Below are 16,229 nucleotides of genomic sequence, written 5' to 3' on the forward strand. Positions count from 1 at the left end.
ATCCCTTCCCCCAGCCCTTGATGACCACCACTCCACTCTCTGTCTCTATGAATTTAACTGTTCTAAGTGGAATCATACAATATTTTGTGTGTGTGTGGCTTATTTTACTTAGTCTTTTCAAGGTTCATCCATGTCATAGCATGTATCAGAACACATTTCTTTTAAGGCTGCAATAATATTCCATTGTTGGTATATTCCCTATCTGCTCGTCCATTCATCTGTTGGTGGACATTTGGGTTATTTCCAGCTTTTGCCTATTGTGAACAACGCTGCTCGAGCGTGGCTATACAGAGGTCTGTTTGAGTCAGTCTCTGTTTTCAGTTCTTGTGGATGTATACCTAAAATTGGAATCGCTGGGTCATAAGGTAATGCTATGTTTCTTTTTTTGAGAAACCACTGCAGTGTTTTCCACAGAGTCTGTACATTTTACATTCATTCCCGTGGGCAGTGCCCCAGGAATCCACTTTCTCCATGCCTTAGGCAGCCCTTGGTACTTCCTGGTGGTTTGTTTTGTTTAGTTTTGTTTGGTAACAGCCTTTCTAATGGCTGCGAAGTGGTATCTCTGTGATTTTGATGAGCTCTTTGTATTGAACATATCTAATTCTCAGGGAAACACTCTGAGATGTGAAGACTAGTGTTTTCACCATTTTAGAAACAAAGAAATTGAGGCTCCAGGAATTAAATAACTTGCTCTAGTTCTCAAAGAGTCTTGGAACTGGAGGCCCCAGGGTCCATGCTCTTTCTGTACATCCCTCTTATAATTACTCAACTGCTTCTGTCTCCAACTAAGTTTAAACATTTTTTGAAAGTAAAATATATGTGATTATCTTTGAATCCCCAAAGTGTTTTTAGTATGATTTCTTGAATGATGTAGGTAATAAATGTTATGGATGAGAAAATTTAGGCATAGAAAAGCTTAATTAATTTCCCAGCGTCATACAAATAATGCAACAAAGATTGGAACTAGAGCCCCTGCTCTTAACCACTATACAGACTTATTTTTTTTAAGATTTTATTTTATTTTTTTAGTAATCTCTACATCCATCATGGGGCTTGTGCTCAACCCTGAGATCAAGAGCCGCACATTCCACTGACTGAGCCAGCCAGGCACCCCATACAGACCTTTATTAACTGTGGACACTTTTGAATGAGTTTACATCATGGTAGCGTCTGCCATTTCATAACCATCTCTGCATATCCACCATGTTCTCTGAACTGCTTTATAAAATCCCCCCAAACATAGGGCTCCTGGATGGCTCAGCTCGGTCAGTTAAGCTTCTGCCTTCTGCTCAGGTCATGATCTTAGAGTTTGGGGGCTGAGCCCCACATCTGATACCCTGCCCAGCAGGGACTCAGCTTTTCCCTCTGCTGCTCCCCTAGTTGTGCTCCCTGACCCCCAATAAATAAAATCATAAAACAATTAAAATCCTACCATTTTATTTTTCCACCTACCATTTGGTTAAATTCAAACAGATCCATAAATGAACTTACTTTGTATCTTGATACTGTTTATACACCAGAGTTCATTGCATTGACCAACTTTACATTTCACATGAAGACATAAAAATCAATTTCATGGTACATCCTGAAATTATGTCTTAACAGTTAAATGCCAGATTCTTGGAGGAATCTTTTTTTTTTTTTTTTTTTAAGATTTTATTTATTTATGATAGTCACAGAGAGAGAGAGGGGCAGAGACACAGGCAGAGGGAGAAGCAGGCTCCATGCACCGGGAGCCTGACGTGGGATTCGATCCCGGGACTCCAGGATCGCGCCCTGGGCCAAAGGCAGGCGCCAAACCGCTGCGCCACCCAGGGATCCCTCTTGGAGGAATCTTAACCAACATGAGGAAGTTGAAGCAGCTGAGGAAAAATTAAGACCTGTTCTATCCTCATCTACTGCCTCCCATCCCTTGCTCCTCTTGAAGAGTTTGTGGGTATAGTTTTTTTCATCTGCCATAGGAGAACAGTGCTTATGCTGAAGTTTAAGAGAGGAGGTATTTGTGAGCAAAAAAGAAATTAAGGAAGCTTCTCAAATATTTAGACTGGTCTTGGTCACTTTAATTTACATGTTGTCAAGGTGGCTGCTGTGCAGAGCCCAGAGTACTGATTATGTTCAATTGGAAAATAAACTCATCACTCAGGTTTAATGAGATCAGTGCTCTCCAAGTATTTGCCACTTTAGAGTAAGGCTGATTGGATCATCTCAAGCCTTTTAGTGAAAATTAGTTGTCAAATGGTAAATTTTACATAAAATGTTTTAAATTGGTTTTGGGGGATCCCTGGGTGGCTCAGCGGTTTGGCGCCTGCCTTTGGCCCAGGACATGATCCTGGGGTCCTGGGATCGAGTCCTGCATCGGGCTCCCTGCACGGAGCCTGCTTCTCCCTCTGCCTGTGTCTCTGCCTCTCTCTCTCTCTCTCTCTCTCTCTCTCATGAATAAATAAATAAAATCTTTAAAAAATAAAAAAAAAATAAAAAAATAAAAATAAAAAATAATAAATTGGTTTTGAAAAATATTTTTGAATCACCTATATATCAGGCCACACAAAAGTATTAATACTGTAAAAGTATGTGAAGGGTCTTTACCCCTGTCTTTAAGGATACTTTTTTATGTTTAGTGAGTTCATAAAGGTCCCAAGAGTTCTTGTGTGAAGCTTTGTTGCGTTGAGGATGAAAACATCAAAATCTGCTTAGGGTTTTTGGGTATGTTTATGAGGCTAATTTCCTTTTATGTAGCTTGCTTTTGAGTTGTTATAATTGAGCCAGTAGGTGTGTCGATTATTAAACTAAACCTCGCTTATTACATTAGTGGTTGTACTTGCTATGCTGGCCACAGACTTGGGAGTTTGCTGTTATGGAAAATCCTCAAAGCTTTTGAGTTGGGACCAGTAGTTCCTGTTGCTCCTTTTCAGGAAAGAAAGATTTGTCTGGCTCAAGGGGCTGCAAGCTGTGATCTTTACTGAGCAAGTTGAGTCAGTTTCCCATCCAAAAGACCACACTCACTAAAAGATGCAGCCATAAAATAGAATATAAAATTCTAAGCTTATTTTTAGTCGTTTGTTTTAGTATCAAAAGGCAGGAGGCACTTCCAGTTTAAAGAGTTGCTGCACACACCATCTGGACAGTGTCAAATTAAGGAAGACTGCAGGCTCCGGAGAGGCCTGCCTTCTGAGGATCATACCTTGTGGCACCAATTAAGGGATTTGGGGTTGGGTTGCTTGCATACTATGTTTATGAGGCTCATTTCCCACAATCATGGAGCTTGGGTAACCCATATTGTTCCTCCAGCTCCAAGCCATGATTCGTCTTTTAGAATGAGAAAGCTAGTTAAAGGGAGCTTTCAGGAATTGAGAGAGAGAAAGCATGAGCCTGGGCTTTATTTGCTGTTGCTGACACTATTTAATACAAATGAAACCCGTGTAAGTAACAAATTCTTCACATAATGGAAGGAATAGCCTTGATCAGAGGGAGCACTGCAATGAGTGGGATGAATAGGATACACGTCTGCCTCTTCACTGTGACCTGGCGCAAATCTTTCCATGCTTCCAATTCCTCATCTGTAGACTGTGAATAACAATATGCTCTCAAGGGTAGCAGTGAGGTTTAGAGATAGTGACTGTGACTTGCACCACACAGTACCTGTAGATGGCAAGTACTAAATACCTGCCGTTACAATTTGTAACACACTTCCGAATGTTTTCTTTCTGCTGTGCCTCCTATGTCTGGCTTTCCGTAGGGACCAACCTAGATACCCCTCTCATGCCCTCGGAGAACTCTATCCCACTGTAATATTAGCACATATGCCATATATCATTGAAGACTCCATAGAGAAGTGTATATAGGAGAGTGTTTCACATTATCTACCTCTAGGGCATATGCACAGCTGGCACGCACGTGAATGGATGTCCAGTGTAAAAATACTGAAATGCCTCCAAACTGCTTGGTAAATAACTGCTGTTCCAAGCCTCACCTTCCAGCAGCCCCCTCTGTCTCCCCAGCCTTTGCCATGGAAATTCCTGACTCTCTCCTAGGCACCACCATGCTCCAGCAAATAAAGGGCTGATGTCTAGCACAGCTGGAGGCCTTGGAAAAAAACAATCTACTTGGGGTTTTTGGGTATGTTTATGAGGCTAATTTCCTCTTATGTAGCTTGCTTTTGAGTTGTTATAATTGAGCCAGCGGGTGTGTTGATTAATTGCTCTGCTCCAGAGCTATGGCTGGTTGGTAGCTGTTCTTATTAATTGGTGACTGTGCAGTCGGCCTCTCCTCCAAACAAGTGATGTCATTGTTAACATGGGATGTATCATCCATTTCTCTCTTCACCCTATAGAGTGGGTTCTGTGTGCAGGCTGCTGTATTGTGGGAATACTGATCATGGACATGGTTATACATACTTGAATCAGCCACAGCTCCCTGTAGACAACAGTAGCACAAGTGTAGAAGGAGAAATTGGAAGTGTATTGTTGTAAGGGCCTCACTCTATATGCATAATATTTGAATACAGACTATGGTAAGTGAATGTATATAATAAACCCCAAGAAGCCACTAAATAAATAAAACAGGAATAGCTAATCAGCCATAGTAGAGAGGAAACAGAATCATTAAAAAGCAATCCAAAAGAAGAAGATAGAGAAAAAACAGATAAGATAAATAGAAAACAAATAGCAAGAAGGTAGATTTAAAACCACCCATATCGACCTTACTAAACCTTAAATGTAAATGTTCTTAAGCATTCAAAAGACAGATTCTCAAATTGGATAAAAAGGCAAGACCTAGCCATATGTTGTCTATAAGAAACCCGTTTTAAATAAGAGTACAGGGATCCCTGGGTGGCGCAGCGGTTTGGTGCCTGCCTTTGGCCCAGGGCGCGATCCTGGAGACCCGGGATCGAATCCCACATCGGGCTCCCTGCATGGAGCCTGCTTCTCCCTCTGCCTATGTCTCTGCCTCTCTCTCTCTCTCTCTCTCTTTCTGTGTGACCATCATAAATAAATAAAAATTAAAAAAAAAAGAAAAATAAATAATAAGAGAGTACAAATAAAAATAAAAAGGGGAAATGTATCATGCTAACACCAAAAAGCTGTATTACAGTCAAAGTAGACTTCAGAACAATAAACAAATGTTCCCAGAGATAAAGAGGAACATTTCAAAATGTCATAGAATTCAGTTCATTAAGAAGACATAACAATCCTAAATATACGTGTCATAAGAGAGGTTCAAAATACCTGCGGTAAAGATTGACGAGACTGAAGGAAGAACAAGGCAAATTCACAGTTCACGGTGGAGATTCCAACATTTGTCCCTTAGTATTCATAGTACAAGCTGACAGCACGTCAGGAAAGAGAAGAGTCGCACAGTACTGTCAACCAACCTGACATTTGTAGAACGTTGCCCGGACAACTAGCAGAATGTTCTTTTCATACACACTTGTGATCGTGACCAAGATCATTCTGGACCATAAAACAACACTCAATGCATTGGAGAGGATTGAAATCACATAAAGTGACCACAACAGAATTAAACTAGAAATCCGGAACATATCTGAAGAATCCTCAAGTATTTAGGAGTTAAACAGCCTACTTCTAAATGATTCAGGTCCAAATAATAAGGCAAGTTAGTATTTTAAACTGAATCAACATAAATAGCATATTAAAATCTGTGGGATGTAGCTAATGCAGTGCTTAGGACATTTATGATATTAAATGCTTGACTAAGAAAAGATGGAGGTGTCACATTAATGATCTAAGCTCCCACCCTGAAACAGTAGAGAAAGATCAAACTAAACAGAACGAAGGAAACAGTAACAGAAACCAATGAAATAGAAAACTGAAAAGCCTGAGAAAGTAAATGAAACCAAAAGCAGATTTTTAAAAAATGAGGGGCGCCTTCATGCACAGTCGGTTAGGCATCCAACTCTTGGTTTTGGCTCAGATCATGATCTCAGGGTCCTGGGATGGAGCCCTGCATCAGGTTCCACGCTTAGTGCTAAAGTTTCTCTCTCCTCTCTCTGCCCCTTCCACCCATGCTTGCTCTCTCTCTCTCTCTCAAATAAATCTTTAAAAAAAAATTTTTTAATGATGGATAAAATTGACAAGCTTCTATCTAGACAGATGGATCGAATCTCATCTATAGAACTTAGGTTCAAAATCTTACCTGACTTGGTTCTGAGGCCCATGTCTTTTCCTTTACATCATCATGCTTCCAGTACATTTTTAAAATGGACTTGAGTTAATATATATTTTTAAAAGGGTAGCAGGAGGAATATCATAAAATCAGTTTGCCAACAGTTGAAAAAGAGGAGGCTACCAAATAACCTGAGACCCGATCATCTGTTCGAAGAGGAAGTCCTAGAAACTAATGACATCCATCCTAAAACCCAAAAGAAATTATTTTTACCAATGGGGAAGGGGGAAAAAAGTTGCCCAAATTGCTTACAGAAGACATCATCACATTAAGCTGTAAATTTAAATAAGATATTCTTGATACTGCAAATAAATAAATAAAATTCTCCCTCTGCCCCTCCCCCCCTGCTTGTGTGCTCTTTCTTCCACTCAAATAAATAAAACCTAAAAAAAAAAAAAAAAGTCCACTGACATAGCATTGGCCAAAGTTAATCATATGGATGAGCTTAGGGTGGGAGGGGAGTGTTATAATACTATGCAACACAATAAATTAAATACAACTTCAAGAAAATGAATAAATTCCTTGAAATACATAAATTACCTAGACCTACTTCCATTCTTTCATTGGCAAATTGATTTAAAAAATTATATAGAGGGGCACCTGGGTGGCTCAGTGGTTGAGCGTCTGCCTTTGACTCAGGGCATGATCCTGGAGTTCTGGGATCGAGTCCTGTATCAGGTTCCCTGCATGGAGCCTGCTTCTCCCTCTGCCTGTGTCTCTGCCTCTTCTTTGTGTTTCTCATGAATAAACGAATCAAATCTTTAAAAAAAAAAAAAAGACACATCACAGAGAAAGCAGGAAACCACTAGGTTGGATTTCATCACATTGAACTTTTGCTCTTTACAAGACACTGTTAAGGGAGACCACAGAATGGGAGTAAGTATTTACAAGTATATAGCAGACCAAGGACGTATCTAGAATCTATAAAGAACTCTTAACCGCCCCAAAATGGACAAAAGATCTGACACTTGACAAAGGAAGATAATATGAATGGTAAATAAGCACAAGAAAGAGACACTCCACGTCATCATGAAGGGAAATGAAACCACAATGAAGTAACTCCACACATCCCAGAATGGCTGAAATTAAAAGACTGATAGTACCAAGTGTTGACGAGGATGCCAAACAACTAGAATTCTCGTTTATTGCTAGGCGGGACTGTGTAATTGTGCGATCATTTTAGAAAACTTTCAGAATGCGATTTTTACAATCCAGCAATCTCCTAGACCACTCCTAAGATTGCCTCTGTGTTACCAAAGATAAAAGGAAACATGTCCACACTCAGGCCAGTCCACAGATAATTCAAGGGGCTTTATTCATGGTAGCTCCAACACAGAGAACAACTGAAGTGTCCGTCAACTGGTGAATGGAGAGACAAATTATCCATTCAGTGGAAAACCACCCGGCCATAAAAAGGAGCGAACTACTGGTATACGATGGACGAATCTCAAGCATGTTAAGTGAAAGAAGCCAAAGGTAAAAGCGTGTATACTGTGTGATTCCACTTCTATACAATTCTAGAAGAGGTAACACATAGTGACAAATCAGTGGTTGGAGTGAGGAGAGGGGACTGTAAAGTAGCACAAAGAAACTTCTTAGGACGATGAAAATGTTCTATATCACTATTGTAGTGTTGGCTGCAAGACTGAAAACATTTGTTAAAACTTACCAAATCATACACCCCAAATTGGTGAGTTTTATTATATTGAAGTTGTATCTCAGCAATGGGGGGAGGGAAAGGAAAGAAAGAATATGATGACTTCTCCCTCCCAGGAACTCCCAGTCTACATAGGGAGTCAAGACAGAAAAAAAACTCAAGGCAATGAACGACTAGGAGTCAGGAGTAATTCAATTTGAACATGTTACATCACACCCAGCGTTGGTAGTTGTAACCACGCGGCCTGGGATGGTGATCAGTAAAGAGGGAAGCAAGTCCACGTTCCTTCAAGGAAGGAATTTAAAACTGAAGCTCTCTTCTTACCAAGTCAGCTTGGGCTTTCCCATCTTTTAGCAATCTGGAAGGACTCCAGATTCTTCCCTGTGGAAGGCAGCGTGGAGCAACTACTGCCCTTTACCTGGATTACACACAATGTCCAGCCGGGTCCTGGGAATTCGAAAGAAAACAGACTTTAGGGCGATCATTGGGAGAAAAAAAACCAACACTTGAGAAGTACCAGAAGGTTGACAGCAAAGGTGAATACGTAGACTGCATAGAGAAAAGTTTGTTCTTCTACACGAAGATGATGTGTGGGCACATCCCTGGGGTTCATGGATTTTAAGTCGCAGGCTATTGGAGAAGACGTACCAAACCTAGTGGTTCTGATAGCAACCCCAAAGAAGCAGAGAAAAGAAAAAAAGGACTCAGGCCCCAAAGGGAAAGGGATCAAATTTGAGATGGGTGCTGAGTCCTGAAGAGGTGAAAGAATTTTCTCCCTGTTACAGAAGATCTATGTGGACAACTCCTTGAAACACAACAGCAACCCCAGCTCCCCCAAAAAAATGTTGCTACAGGTTTAATGAGTTTGATTTCTTTGGAGAAAGAGTAGAATTTGGAGCCACAGAGGCAAAATTGGTAGTTTTGTTGAATTATGGTTTTATCAAGCATAGAGACATTTCCCATAATTTTTTTTGCCAGGTTCGAGTGTGACTATACACACAAGGCAAGTTACCCCATGAGATTCAGGAAAAAAAATGGTTCGGCCCCTTTAGATCGTTCTGTGAGAGGTGATTATTAGAGATGATGATCAGGGAGGGTGTCGACAGTGCGGGAGGCTGTGCACTTGGGGGTGGGGTTGTAATGGGACTTCTGTACCTTCTCTTAATTTTGCTGTGAACCAAAAGTGCTCTAAAAAAAATAAAGTCTATATTTAAAAAACATTATTTGTAAATGCAGCTTTGTTTGACAAGGTAAGAATCAAGATTTATGGTTTGTTTTGTTTTTAATTCATGAGAGACACAGAGAGAAGCAGACTCCGTGCGGGGAGCCTGATGCGGGACTCGATCCCAGGACCCTGGGGTCACGCCCTGAGCCGAAGGCAAGCGCTCCACCACCGAGCCACCCAAGTGCCCCGAGATTTGGAATTCTCAAAAAATTCCAGGAGGTCAGAGTGTGGGTAATACGTAGACACAAGGGGGGTGGGTCGCATTTCTCTGGCTCCAGACTGGCTTCTTTTGTTTATTTATTAGATTTTATTTATTTATTCATGAGAGAGAGACACAAGCAGAGGGAGAAGCAGGCTCCACGCAGGGAGCCCGATGTGGGACTGGATCCCGATGTGGGACTGGATCCCTGGTCTCCAAGATCACACCCTGGGCCAAAGGCAGGCGCTAAACTGCTGAGCCACCCAGGGCCCCCCCGACTGGCTTCTTTTAATGGAAGCCCACAAACGGCAAAGTGAAGAAGCGAGTCTGGATTTCAGAGCCTCAGGCATAACGAGGAAAAGCTGGTGAGTTGGATTCTTTGACGAATGGACCAGCTGCTCCCAGCACCCCCCCAGCCCTACTGCCATCTCACCCTTCCTTCCCGGTCTCCTTGTCAGCGTAGGGCCTGTGGCCCAGCGTCCTACTGGTGTGTGCAAGGAAAGGGGGTTGAACAGCACCAGGGTCCCTGGAGGGACAGGGGCGCTGTGAGCTGACCACAGTGGACACCCTCTCTGCAAGCAGGCGGGACAAGCCAGCCTCCAGGTGTGGCACCCATAGAGGGCCATGCAGGTGTTCACCATCGTGCCTTCACCAGGGAGCCGCAATGAACTCTTCAATTCCCTGAAAATTCTCTAGCTGTGGGAACATTCCAGAAACGCTGCCTGGGCCATCAGTGAGGCCTACTTCTAGACCGGAGGTGGGGGCTGGTAACAGCAGCAGCAACAGTAAGGAGGACGGAACTGACAGCAGCTGTCCTTTACTGGGCACGTGTACCGTGTTCCACGCACCTGACCCGCGTCATGTCAAGCCCACAGCACCGTGTGAGGCAGGAGCCACGGCCGTTGCCACTTTAGGGACCAGGAACCGGAGGGAGGGCCCCAGGAGCGTGTCCAGGACCACACAGCTGCTACATCTCAGGCACGCAAGCATTCTTTTGCTTTATCCAGGAATTTCCCTTCCTCGGCTGCTTTGCAAACCAGCCACTTAAAAAAAAAACAAAAAACAAAAAAACAAGCCCATCTGTGGCTGCTATGCAGGTAACAGTGGGAGGCCTTCCAGCTCGGGGACAAAAGTCACCCAGAAGAAAAGAAACAGGCCAGCCTTCCCCTCCTACCTGGCTCTGCCCTGAGCTAAGTTCTAGCGGGAGATGCACTGGGCGCTCGCTCCTCGGAGCTCCCCGGGCCCCCCTGCTCGCTCAGGCTCCTGCACTGTCCAGGCTGAGGGCCATGCCTGGGGGGGGGGGCGGTGACAGCAAGGACAGCCGAGCACAGGAGCCTGCAGGCCGCCTGACAGGGGAGGGACTGCGCGTGAGTGGGCACCCCAGGCGGGAAGCAGGGCGTGTGTCCTGCACGTGCGGCTCATGGGAGATTCCCTGGTGTTTTCTGAGCCGTCGGGATTTCTGCAGCCACAATGGCAAGTGGCTTTCCTATCATCGAGTCTCTGCTCCACCGTGTGACCCCGGATCTCTGTCGCTCAGGAGCTTTCTGAGTCCCAGCCCCTGATGGTGGCGAGGGGCAGCTCTCTTGGCAGGCCAGTTCTCCGTGGTGTTCTGGGATTTGTTTCCGAGAACCCAGCCTAGGTCCTATCCCTCCAGCCCTCTAAGTGGTTTCATCAGCACCTAATGTGTTAATTAATAACATACTTTAGGGGCACCCAGGAGGCTCAGTCGGTTGAGCGCCTGCTTTCAGCTCAGGTCATGATCCTGGGGTCCTGGGATCGAATCCCACGTCGGGCTCCCTGCTCAGTGGGGAGCCTGTTTCTCCCTCCCCCTCTGCTCCTCCCCCTGCTTGTGTGCTCGTGAGTGTTTGCTCTCTCTCTCTCAAATAACTAAAACTTTTTTTTTTTTTTTTAAGATTTTATTTATTGGGACGCCTGGGTGGCTCAGCGGTTGAGTGTCTGCCTTTGGCTCAGGACGTGATCCTGGATTCCTGGGATCGAGTCCCACATTGGGCTCCTTGCATGGAGCTTGCTTCTCCTCCCTCTGCCTGTGTCTCTGCCTCTTTTTCTGTGTCTCTCTTGAATAAATAAATAAAATCTTTAAAAAAGTTTTTTTTTTTTTTATTTATGACACAGGCAGAGAGAGAAGCAGGCTCGAGGCAGGGAGCCTGATGTGAGAATCCATCCCGATCCCGGGACTCCAGGATCATGCCCTAGGCCAAAGGCAGGTGCTAAACCCCTCAGCCACCCAGGGATCCCTAACTAAAACCTTTTAAAAAAAAATAACATACTTTGCCTTAGGCCATTCAAGCTGTTGTAACAATATCCAGACTGGCTGGCTTAAGTAACAAACACTTATTTCTGCAGTTCTGGAGGCGGGGAAGCCCAGGATCATAGCGCGAGCACATTCAGTGTCCGGTGAAAGCTTGCTCCCTGGCTCACAGGCCGCTGTCGTCCCACACGGCGGAAAGGGTGAGGACTCTCTCTGGGGCCTCTTTCACGAGGGCACTGACCCCATTCCCAAGGGCTCCACTCTCACCACCCAGTCACCTCCCAAAGGCCCCACCTCCTAATACCGTCACACTGGGGATGAGGTTTAAACATATGAATTTTGTGGGGGACACAGATGTTCAGTCTACAGCATGCGTGGTGTGACCGAGGCCTCCTGGACTTGAAATAGGGTAGCTTCCCTTTCTTGAGTGCCTTCTACCAACGAGGCCCTTGGCATAGATGTCTTGGGGTGAGTTCCCCGGGAGCTGTTCTACCCAAGAGAGCGAGCGAGCGAGCGAGCGAGCGAGCAGGGTTTCCTGCGTGGAAGCCGAACGGCAGCCACTGCACTGCTGCGTTTGACCTTTGCAAGTACCCGACGAGGCAGGCACCGCTGGTCCCAGGTTCACAGCTCACACGACTCAAGCGACTTGCCCAAGGTCACCAGCTTGTCAGTGGGGAGGCGGAGTGCAAGCCCAGGTGCATCACCCCCACCCTGTCACTTCATGCCACCCTGCCTGGACTACATTGGTCACCAGGATGTTTGCTTCTCCTGTTTGTTTCTGGTACAACATGTTTGCAAGGGGGAAAAATGCCAGCAAACCGGTCTTGCAAATGACTTCACTTTATGTTGTCATTTGAAAAGTGTCTCTTAAATGTGATCTCTTCTTAGTTTCCCGCTATAAGCCTTTCCACAAATGCATGATACCTGTTTCCTCCTGACTTCAGCTAAATTTCTCATCTTTTATTTATTTATTTATGTATTTATTTATTTATTTATTTATTTATTTTTAAGATTTTATTTATTCATGAGAGACACACACACACATAGAGAGAGAAGCAGGCTCCCTATGGAGCTCCCTCCCGAGGTCCCCGCCCCCTGGTCGATGTGGGATTGGATCCCAGGACCCTGGGCTCACGACCTGGGCCGAAGGGAGGTGCTCCACCACTGAGCCCACCCAGGTGTCCCTCGTCTTTCCTTTTAACAGGATCGTGCTCACTTCCCCAGGTCCCACCTAGAAGGCTTCCTGTTTAGGGCAGCTCCCACTCTTCAACATTAAAGCACCTCTGTCATCCCATTGATCCCTTAGTGGATATGTTCAGGGTATTTTGTTTTTGTTTTTTTCCTAGATTGTAAGTGCTTAGAGAAAAGGAACCATGGTATGAATACCCACCACAGTACGAATATGAGCATCGCTCTAGGGCACCGGTTGGTGCCAAGCACTTTGTGTGCACGATTTCTCCGCCTCATAACAGGGCTGCGCAGAACATGCTACCCTGCGACGTTGTCACCTGGGATGATTAGTCTTGTCGGGAGGGGTGATGGGGTTTTGTCCTGTGTCACCCCTGCGAGCGCCTCCCTGCCCGGGCCCCGCACCTGCCGACACCCCAACTGCTGGCCCCGGGGCTCCAGGCACGTGCGCCCCGCGAGCACCGCCGTCGGGATGGCGCCGGCTCCTCCTGCCACCTGCTCCGCGGCTCCGCGTGTCCCCCGAAAAAATCAATGCCCAGAAAAACACGTGCCCCCCTCGCCCCCGGGGCCCCGGGCGGCTCCTCGGAGCAGAGGCCCTGGCGTCGCTGCGCCTGCGGGGTGCACTGGCGGCTCCGATGCCCCCGCCCCGGGGTCACCCCGAGGTCCCCGGCCCCTGATCCCGAGGTCCCCGCCCCCCGGTCCCGAGGTCCCCGCCCCCTGGTCCTGGGTCCCGCCCCCTGGTCCTGGGTCCCCGCCCCCCAGTCCCGAGGTCCCTCCCCCCTGGCCCCGAGGTCCCCGCCCCCCGGTCCCGAGGTCCCTGCCCCCTGGTCCTGGGTCCCGCCCCCTGGTCCTGGGTCCCCGCCCCCCAGTCCCGAGGTCCCTCCCCCCTGGCCCCGAGGTCCCCGTCCCCTGGTCCCGAGGTCCCCGCCCCCCGGTCCAGAGGTCCCCGCCCCTTGGTCCTGTGTCCCCGCCCCCAGGTCCCCGCCCCTGGCCCCCATGTCAGCCCCTCACCCTCTGCCCCTGTGCGCCCCCAGGCCCGAGACGGTCGCGAGCCCTCGAGTCCCTGGCGGCCGTGAGCGCCCTGCCCGGGCTGCCCTGACCTTCCCCGCGGAGGAGCCGCGCTGCTGGCGGGTCCGGCAGGGCCTGGATGGTGGCGTCAGCGCCCCTCCCCCCTCGAGGCTGGAATGTCCGGACTCCGGGGGGGCTGGGGGGGTGCCCTGGGCTTCCCCGGTGTCGTGGGGTGGTGTGTGCCCCCCGCCCTGTGCGCCCCCCATCCAGGGGTCTCCTCCCCCGCTTCCCTCTGGGCCTGGGCTCCCGGCCGAGCCTCCCCGCCTCTGGCCTTCTCCGTCCGCCTCCATCCACCTGCGGCGTCTGTGCCCCCGGGGAGGGCCTGCTGCGCCCCGACCGCCGCGGGGGACCCCGGGGCCCTGAGGCACGGCTCCCACGGCAGGGATGCCTCTGCCCTCCCGGGCCAGGGGGCGGTGACTGTCCTTGCGGCCCTTGGAACACCCCCCCCCCCCCCGGGCCTGCAGAGGTGGGGGCTCCTGCAGTGGCTCCCATGCCCCCGGGCCACAGCTGCGCCCCCGTGACTGCGGGCGGGGGCTGGCGGCGTCCGGAGCGGAGTCTGGGGGGCTGTGGGTTCCCCTCCCCGCGCCCGCCCAGGGGGGCCTCGCACCTCGGAGAGCACGTGAGACCCAACCTCACGCTCGCCGTCTCCAAGGAGCCGGGAGGACACGAGAGGGGAAGGAGGACCAGGCCAGAGCATCTCACCGGACACAATGGAAGACCCCTCGAGGTTGTCCAGCCCGTCGGGGGGGTCTCCCCTCTGCAGGCGCCCCCCAGGCCCCCCCGGGTCTGCCTGGACAGCAGGACAGCCCCCCCCCCAGCTCCCTGTGAAGTTCCGTGGGGCGCACGGAGCCGGCGACCGGAGGACAGATGTCCCCAGTGGGACGGGCGGCTGCGGGGTGGGCTGGGCGCGCTCACACACCTGCGCTGATGCGGCAGTCCTGGGGCGACCGGTGAAGGACGCCCCTGGCCGGGTCGGGGCGGGAGCGGCGAAGAAGGGGGTGCACGGGCGGGCTTGGTGGCGCGGGGGGCTGGGGTGCAAGGCTCAGCTCTGGGGCCCGCTCTGCAGAAGTCCCGGGGCGCCCGCCCAGGGGTGACCCTCCACCCTGGGCCCCGTCGGGCAGGATCCGTTTTTCTGGTGAGCCCGGGCGGAGGCCAGAGGGGACTTGGCCGGGGAGCTGGCCGCTGCTTTCCCCTGCACCCCGGGCCCACCCTCCCGCGCCTGCAGACTTGCTGCCGAGCCCCCCACCTCTGCCCCAGCACCAGCCCGCTCACCCTCCTCGGCTGGCCTGGCCTGGCTCTGCGCCCCCCTGGGGGTCTCAGGTGGCCCCGGACCTTTCCAACAGACAGCAAGGGCTTCCCTGGAGCCTGAGGGGGGCCTCTGCAGGTGCGGGCCAACCGGGCCCAGCTCCAGGCGTAGCTGCTGTTCCCTATGTCTACGAGGGGCGATCTCGAGAAGCAGCAAGAAAGGAGCCTGGTTAGTGCCGAGGTCTTTTCGGAGCCCGTCCCCTGGTGGCCCAGCGTGTCCTCTCCCCGGCTGGGCCGGCAGCATGATGTTGGGGCGCAGGCCAGGTTGCTCAGGCTGTGCCCCCTGCCACCACCACTGTGCACACGTCAGTCCCTTCTCTTCCGTTGGGCTGAACCAAGTCAAACACTGATGCCCGTGTCGGTCTCCCCTCCGTGGCTGCCTCTGCAGGTCCCCGGGCAGGGTCTGAGCATCCTCACTGCACAGTCAGGGGGGCTGTGTGATGCAGTGACATCCAGCCACACCCATCAGGGCTCTCTGTCCTGCGCCTGGCTTTCATCTCCCTTGCAGGGGCTGTGGGAGCTCGTTGTCTCCCTCTGGGACCGCGACCCCGCTGCCTGGCTGTGCTCCGCCGCCACCGCCCTCTGTGACCTGTCCCGCCACACAGCTCTTCTCCTTGGGCCCCCCCAGCAGCTGCCGCCTCAGGCAGGGTTGTCACCTGCAAGGAAGGGGGCAGGTGGATGCATGCAGGAGTGGGGTGCACATCTTCATCCTGCCTCTACTTAATTGTTGGGAAGATCAAGGTGAAGAACCACAATCCTCCTGCTTATGTCTCATCATGTCCTAGGTCTCTGGTAGAACCAGAATCCCCAGTAAGGGGCGGGAGGTGGGCTGGCTGTCCTAGTTCTGATTCTACAGTGGGTCACTGAGAGATCGCGGAAGAAGGACCTGTGGTCACTATGTTTTTGTGACCCAGGATGTTAACGTACAGGAAAGTACAGTGACCCCCGAGCACTGGCCCTGTGTGGTTTGATGCCGCTTGTTGGCGCAGGAACCTGAACTGGGGCCGCCTCTATCGAGATCACGCTGGCAGCTGATAACAAATACAGATTTGGGGGCTCTCTTTGCAAAGATCTCAATTTCCAGGCCTGAGATAGGACCCAGGAGCCTGTATTCTAAGCACATGTCCCAGCTAAT

Source organism: Canis lupus, chromosome 35 (assembly GCF_011100685.1).
Source record: "Canis lupus familiaris isolate Mischka breed German Shepherd chromosome 35, alternate assembly UU_Cfam_GSD_1.0, whole genome shotgun sequence".
Classification (NCBI taxonomy): Eukaryota; Metazoa; Chordata; class Mammalia; order Carnivora; family Canidae; genus Canis; species Canis lupus.